Here is an 8,349-nt window from a genome sequence, read left to right on the forward strand (position 1 = left end):
TGACAGTAGTGGTCTGCCGTCGATTGTTTTCACTCGCAGTGGGAAATTCAAAGGTAACAAAGCGATTTTGTGTTTCTGTACCAATTTCTGGTCTATGAAATCTGCTGACGCTCCTGAGTCTAACAGCGCCTCTACCTGGACCCTATGTCCATTGGGTAGTTGTAGTTGCACCTTCACCGTTAGTCCTGGAATAGGTGGTTCCGCGTGAGAGCCTTCTATTGTTCCTCCACCCGGCTGCAAGCTCCCATTTCCAGCCGGGGACATTCGTTTCCCTGATGCAGTTCCTTTGGGCCATCGTCTCCTCCCATGTCTGCTCCAGACAGAGATTCCCATCCGTTATGATTGTGACATTGTTGTGCTAGATGCCCTGGTTTTCCACAGACGAAGCAACGTGTCGTGTCTCTTCCTCTCCCTGCATTTCCTCTTACCATGGAAGAGGTAGTAACTGGGAGGGGTCTGGCTGCTCCTAATTCCATGGGCTCTGGCCGCTCTCGTTCTGGCACGTTGCCCGCTCTGTTCTCTGTACTTTCGATAATATTGTTTTCGCGCCACCGCAGTCTCCATTGTTCCTTCTTTTCACTAGCCCTCCGTTCCACGCGTAGGCTCAATTGCAGGCACGTTCGGACCAGAGAGTCCAAGGAACTAGGTTCTGGCATTTGGGCCAGTTGGTCTAAAATCTCATTATTCAGTCCTTCCCTAAAAAGGGCTGCAACTGTTGGGGAATTCAGACCCCATTTTAATTTCTGCACCAGCAAACTAAAGTTGGACCAATAAACTCCCACAGTGTCTTTTCCTTGTCTCATTCTCAACAGCTGCCTAGCTGTGGTTATTTCATGCGCAGGGTCTAAGAAAATCGTGTCTAGATACTGCAGAAAAATTTGTAGATTTCCTAGGGCGGCATCCCTCCTAGATATTAGGGGTATAACACAGTCCTTAGCCCTCCCTTCCAAGAAATTAATCACATAAGCAACCTTCTCTTGCTCAGATTGAAATTCTTTATCCTTTATCTCAATTATGTAAGAAATTTCTGTCTTGAAAGCCATGTATTCAGAGCTTTCTCCCTTGAAGCTACGTGGACGTACAGTAAATGTTTTACTCACTCTATCTCCACACATCGCTTGCAGCATGGTTCTATGTTCTCCCAGTGCTGCCGATAGTATATCAACTTGACTTTTCAACTGTAAGTTCTGTTGCCATAAGCCCTGTAATGTTAGCTGGAGCGCTGGGGATTCTCCTTGCCAACTGGCACCACAGCTCCATCCATTTTGGCTTCTCCTTCTTTACTTATAGTGAAGAGGCACAGAGCAGAAGGTATTCTGTCAGGACTGGCTGTTGTCCTCTTCAGATCACCACACAAACGCTTCTGGTCTTTTATAACTTTTTATTGCGTATTAACAAAACAATCTTATAAACGGTTCTTAAATATTATTCCTCAGAGTCACTTCTTTCAGATGCCTTCTGAGCTCTGCTTCTCCGTGACCAGCCACCCTCAAAATGGCGAAGGCGCCCTTCCCTTCGCTTTCCCGCTCTTTTTCCTACCCTCCTGGCTAGAGCTGTATCTCCCCTCCTCCGAATCTGAGCTAGAACTGAACCCTTGCCTTTCCTGGGAACAGCCGGTCCCTCCCTGTTGTTCCTCTTGCTCCCTTCTATTAGATGCACTGCTCTCCTCCCCCCTTGGGGAAAGCTTTCTCCCGCTGAGAAACTGGAAATTTCTAACTCTTCCCTGACACAAAGCACCTCCAAGGATAAAAGCATGATCAAGGAATCGCATGTTTGTAATAGGACCTTTATTAGAATTGAACAAAAATGTCAAAGTCAAGAAGTAGTGTAAAATAATTACCTATTTATTTTGATATTTGGTTTTGTGGGGAAAGGGAACTGGGCCTTGGGGTGGGGTAGCTGTGCTGGAGCTGCTGGCCTCACTGCTGTCGCTGCCTGGAATAGAAAAGAAAAAATATTCTTATTTTTTCATTTATTATTCATGCATTATCACATTGATAACCCATCTTTCCTGTAAGGGTCTTAAGGTGGCTTATGCTATTCTCCCCTCCTCATCCCATCCTCACAACAGATCTGTGAGGTAGGTTAGGCCAAGAGGCAGTGAGTGCCCAAGATTGCCCATTAAATTCCATGGGGGGATTTGAACCCTGGTCCCCCAGTCCTAGTCCAGCAGTCTAACTTGGGTTGCCAACCCTTTTGAACCGATAGGCACACCTGCAAACCTGAGAGACTGCAGTGGGCACTACACCATAACGAAAAAGCACAGAGGTAAACAGAAATTGTTCTCTCCTTCAAAACGGATGTCCCTGAACCCTTCTTGAATCCTTCCTCCCCCGAGAGCCAGATTCTCTCTGGCCTCACAGTTCCTCATGAAAACAGGTCATCTCTCACCTTGCAAATCACGGCGGGTGGCAACCATCCCCTGGTCGATGGGATGAACATAGATGACTCTTAATTTCACTGGTATTACCTTCTCATCCTTCATAACCATCACTTCCTCTGCCTCTCTCTCCTTCTTGTAGACCAGGGGATGGATTTTGAGGGTGTGACAACAGGAGGCCAGAAGCCTGCGCAGCTTCTGAAACCTAAGGAAGAACAGGGAGACGGTCATAAAATGGATTCTAGTTACATCCTTCATACTCTCTATCTCTGCACTGAATTTGGGGTACCTGGCAGCTGAATTTGCTGTCAGAACTCTAATGGAGGGGGGCATCTTGTCAAAAGACCTTCCAATACTGGGAGATGCTCTTCTTGTGATGATGCCAACAAGGGAGAAGCCATTTCCCTCAAAGCATCTGTGGTAGTCCTGAGGACAATCTTTAAAAATTAATCTAACCATGACATAGTTCCCCGTGTTTCTAAATCTTGAGGGATGGTGAAAGAAGCAGAATGCAGAAAGAATTAGAAATCCTACTTACACTTGAGACGAAGAGAGTCTCTTCATTCCCTCACGGAACATCTTGAGTTTCTCACTTGCTCTGCTCTGCTCTCCCTCACTTGCTGTCCTCAAATGGTTGCTCTTCCCAAAGTTCTCAGCCAAGTCACTCAGCAGGGGGACGTGTCACAATGGAGGACATGACACCATTACTTTACCTACCTGGCTTAACAATGGGCATTGTTCCCCTTAATATTCATTTTTCAAATATATCTGTCAGTGGGTTAGGTGGTTTTATTCCATTTATTTAGAAAATATCTAGACAAACAGCTTTCTTTAGGCTGCAAGAAAGTGAAATATTATGAGTTTGTGGGTGCCAGACTCCCCTGTCCAATTCATTTCAGACTCAACTGTGTCATGAGTTTCTGGTTGCCAGGCACCGAACCCTGGATTCAGCAAATGTTAAAATATATGCCAGGCCAGTTCTGTGATGAGGAAATCACCTGGAGTGATAGGAGAACAAAAGGTGACGAGCCATTAGGAAAGCCGAAAAGAGGGGGATCCGGGTTCCTCCCTCAACTCACTTAGAAGACCAAGGTACAATTTGAAGGAGAGATTTAGGGTTGGTCATGGTGTGACCTGGGGGGGGGGGGACAGGGTTGCAGGCTGCTAAAGACAAGAAAGCTGGGGAAAGGGCCAGAACACGATAGTAGATTTTTGTCTGGGCTAAGAAAGAGTGCAATGCTTCAAACCCTTCCATCACATGCTCAGGTTGTATATATGTGTTAATAAACCATATTTCAAAGACACCACAGTCTCAGCTGTGCCTCATTTCCAAAAGGAAACACATCCCCTGAGTAAGGACCTGGAACCCCCGGAATCTCACAGCACTCAGAGATGGGGCTGGTGTGCAACAGTACATTCGTTTTATTTATGCTTACATTTTCCTACAAAGTACATAAAAATCTGAGTGTTACATCTGACAATGTTCTACTAACAGGTAACCCATTAAAATCGAAGGATCTAAGAAACTCATGTCCATTAATTTCAATAGGATTACCCTGATTATTTTAAAATACAGGTAACTCACATTGTGCACTTATTTTAGATTCTAGATGATCGCAGTTTTGCGTGGGTTGGTGGAGAATAAATAAATGGAGAGCAGAGGAAGCCCACTCTCCATTTATTTAATCCCCAAAATTGTGATCGCCTCAAAATGCTTGCAGGTGCAAACAGGATTTGTGGCCTAGCTATGGTGGTCAAGGCAAGTGCAGCAGATATAATGTCCAAATGGATCTCCATTCTGCATAAATGCTGATAGACTAGGCATTCAAATTACAGAACATGCAGACTGCTATCCACTCTGTGATTTCAATTCCAACACCCAGCCCACTTTGTTTAAACAACTAGGAATTACAGTGGTACCTCTGGTTATGAATGCTTCTGGCTACAAATGCATCAGTTTATGAACGCTTCAGGTTACGAGCTCCGCTAACCTGAAGTAGCTGCTCCTGGTTTCAAATTTTGCCCCGGGATGTGAACGGAAATCGCGCGCCAGAGGTGCACGTGCAGCAGGAGGCCCCATTAGCGAAAGTGCGCCTTAGGATAAGAATGGTTTCAGCTTAAAAACGGACCTCCAGAATGAATTAAGTTCGGAACCAGAGGTACCACTGTAGAAATAAACACCCTATGACCCACTTGGCAAGAATCATGGGTTTGCTAGGAGTAGTAACGCATGTTTACAAGTTACTCAGTGATCCATACTATGCGGATTTTCTCCACAGCCACACTTTACCAAATTGTTCACAAGTGGCCAAACACAGTAATTGAATTATGGAGGTCATCTCAAAAGGTCACAGCTTAAAAGCTTTATTCCTACTTAGGCTGTACTAAACATAAACAATAAGAGCTATGCCAAGCTGTTGGGTCTAAAGACTTGTTGAAGGCCAAAACAAATTACCTACGTGCATAATTGCCAACAAGTGTGGAGTTCTTGTATATTCCACTGCAGGGAGAAAGAGCTGCAATTCTGAATTCACTGAGTTTCACCTCTGATCAAAATGAAAGGAGCCACAACCCAGGACTTTTGGTATGAGCACTGTGACACATCACTCCAACACTGGAGTCAGAAAGAAAAAAAATCAAACTGCTTGATCTCTACCAGAAAGCAAACTCTTTAAAAATGCAGGCATTCTAGGCCAAATGGGAGGCTTCAATTAATGTAACACTTTATCTAGTGAAAGATTTATCTGTTAGGCAGCACTCAGTCCCCTTGAAAGATTCCAATTCCAATTATTTATTTAAAGCCACCACCAAAATCCTTTTGCAGCCACAACCTCACAATGCAATTATCTATCACAGAATTTTGAGGCTAGAAAACCAACATGGCCCATTCAGTGGCCAACAATCTAAGCACAGTTGAAACAAAACATCCCAGGGAAGAAGAAATACTAATGAAAAAAGCTGTGATGCCTCATCATTTCATTCGTTCGTTCGTTCGTTCGTTCATTCATTCATTCATTCATTCATTCATATACCACTTACTATCCCAAGGGTCTCAAAGCAGTTTATACTCATCTGTATCCACAGAAGATGGTATCTCTTACCTCATATTGGTCAGATATATATCACTACCCCCTCTGGAAAACATAGAACAGAAGAATCTTTATTAGGCAGTTTCCATCTATGTCTAGATAAAAAAGGTAAAAGGACCCCTGAATGGTTAAGTCCAGTCAAAGGTGACTATGGGGTTGCAGCGCTTATCTTACTTTCAGGCCGAGGGAGACAGCGTTTGTCCAAAGACAGCTTTCCAGCTCATGTGGCCAGCAGGACCAAACAGCTTCTGGCACATTGGGACACCATGTTGGAAACCAGAGCGCACGGAAATGCCGTTTACCTTCCCATCGCAGTGGTACCTATTTATCTACTTGCACAGGCATGCTTTCGAACTGCTACGTTGGGCCCTGTATACCATACCTTCCAACATGTCAAGGTGAAAAACTGGAACACATGTCCAGTGCTGGGGCAACTCCCAGAAAGATGTGCCTTTTCAGGGTCATGTTGGCACCAAAAAATAGGGGGGATCACAGACCCCCCCCAACCCCTTTTTCTGGGGCAAGATGATAATGCCCAAAATGGGTGCTGTGCTCTCACATGAAAAAACAGGATGCCCTGATGTAAATGGGACAATTGTGGGTTTTGGTATAGTGACACCCTGGGCTCCATTTCTTGGGTATGCTGGTGAGTGAGAAAGAGACTGTCTATGCTTGTGGAGAGTTGCTTTCTGTCTCATAAAGGCTAGTTTTTGTGATATACAAATGACATGAGAAAACTTGGTATACTTGTTTGTACAACATTATTCTTGTTTATAAAACCCAATAAAAAAAACAGTTCTAATTCAAATCTCAATTATGTATATCCAAATCCATTTTTCTTTTTATCATTTTTAAACATTTCGTTAATTTGACAATAATGCAACCAATCATTCACGAAACCTTTAACTTCCTCATAAGGTTTTAATTTCCATTGGTTATCCATCTCCTTCACTATTTATTTCATGACCTTTTTTTTCATAAACCTTCTTTCTCGGACTCCCCCATACCTCCCCTTTCTGCATCCCAATGTCCAAAATTTTCCAGCAACTTCTAAATAGTTCTGTCAAACATATGTCTTCTTAATCTTTCCTTCAGTCTAATCTTATATCGCTGTAACCCTTTCTTTCTCAAAACCTCGACATTCTAACATTCATCAAGTTTATAATAGTCCTTAAGATAGATTTTAAATTTCTTCCATTCTTCTTCCGCCGTCTCCTTCCACTGGTCGCGGATTCTGCCAGTCATCTCAGCCAGTGTCATATAGTCCATCACTTTCATCTGCCATTCTTCCAGAGTGGGTAGGTCTTGTGTCTTCCAATACTTTGCGATGAGTATTCTTGCTGCTGTCGTAGCATACATAAAAAAGATTCTATCTTTCTTTGACACCAATTGGCCGACAATGCCCAAGAGAAAGGCTTCTGGTTTCTTCGGGAATGTACATTTAAGTACCTTTTTCATTTCATTATATATCATTTCCCAGAAAGCCTTAATCTTCGGGCACGTCCACCAAAGGTGATAGAAAGTACCTTCAGTTTCTTTACACTTCCAACACTTATTATCAGGCAAATGATAAATTTTTGCTAGCTTGACTGGGGTCATGTACCACCTATAAATCATTTTCATAATATTTTCCTTTAAGGCATTACATGCCGTAAATTTTATACCGGTGTTCCACAACCATTCCCAGTCAGCAAACATAATGTTATGACCAATGTCCTGTGCCCACTTAATCATAGCCGATTTAACTGTTTCATCTTGTGTATTCCATTTCAGCAGCAAATTATACATTCTTGATAAATTCTTGGTATTGGGTTCTAACAATTCAGTTTCTAATTTTGATTTCTCCACCTGGAAGCCAATTTTCCTATCTTGTTTGTAGACCTCCATTATTTGATAATAATGGAGCCAGTCTCGTACTTTAGGTTTCAATTTCTCATGACTCTGTAATTTCAATTTGTCTCCATCTTGTTCCAAGATTTCCCAATACTTTGGCCATTCGGCCTCCATATTGAGTTTCTTCAATGCCTTAGCCTCCAAGGGTGACAACCATCTAGGGGTTTTGTTTTCCAACAAGTCTTTATATCTTATCCAAACATTAAATAACGCTTTTCTGACAATGTGATTTTTAAAGGCCCTATGCACTTTAATTTTATCGTACCATAGATATGCATGCCAACCACATGTATTATTGAAACCTTCTAAATCCAAGATATCTGTGTTCTTGAGGAGCATCCACTCTTTCAGCCAGCAAAACACTGCTGCTTCATAATACAGTTTTAAGTCCGGCAGGGCAAATCCCCCTCTTTCTTTTGCATCTGTGAGTACTTTAAATTTTATTCTGGGCTTTTTGCCCTGCCAGACAAATTTCGCAATGTCTTTCTGCCACCTCTTGAAACAGTCCATCTTGTCAAGAATCTGCAAAGTTTGAAACAAAAATAACATTCTAGGCAATACATTCATCTTAATAACTGCAATTCGGCCTAACATTGACAATTTCAAATTTGACCATATTTCTAGATCTTTTTTAATTTCTGACCAACACTTTTCATAATTGTCTTTATACAAGTTCAAATTTTTAGATGTCAAATGAACCCCTAGGTATTTCACCTTCTTAACCACTGTCAAACCTGTCTCTTCTTGAAATTTCTCCTTCTCCATGACTGTTAGATTTTTTTCTAAGACTTTAGTCTTCTGTTTGTTCAGTTTAAATCCGGCTACCTGGCCAAATTGTTGAATTATCTCCAACACCCTTTTCGTACTAGTGTCTGGCTCTTGTAAGGTCAATACTAAGTCATCTGCAAAGGCCCTTAACTTGTAATGTTTGGCTCCGACCTGTACACCTTTAACCTGCTGGTCATTTCTAATCATATTTAGCAACAC

The 8,349-nt window shown here is 42.5% G+C and overlaps 1 long non-coding RNA gene across 1 annotated transcript; it reads right to left on the minus strand.

Moving 5' to 3' along the window:
• Window positions 1-1,823: 1,823 nt before the first annotated feature.
• Window positions 1,824-3,713, minus strand: LOC308479203. Its single transcript, XR_013987551.1, has 3 exons — window positions 2,919-3,713; window positions 2,392-2,585; window positions 1,824-1,935 (listed from the first exon to the last, which is right to left on the minus strand). It is a non-coding gene; the product is annotated as an uncharacterized lncRNA (long non-coding RNA).
• Window positions 3,714-8,349: the final 4,636 nt, after the last annotated feature.

The sequence above is a fragment of the Podarcis pityusensis genome (genome assembly GCF_964106645.2).
Source record: "Podarcis pityusensis genome assembly, chromosome: 6".
NCBI classification, from domain to species: domain Eukaryota; kingdom Metazoa; phylum Chordata; class Lepidosauria; order Squamata; family Lacertidae; genus Podarcis; species Podarcis pityusensis.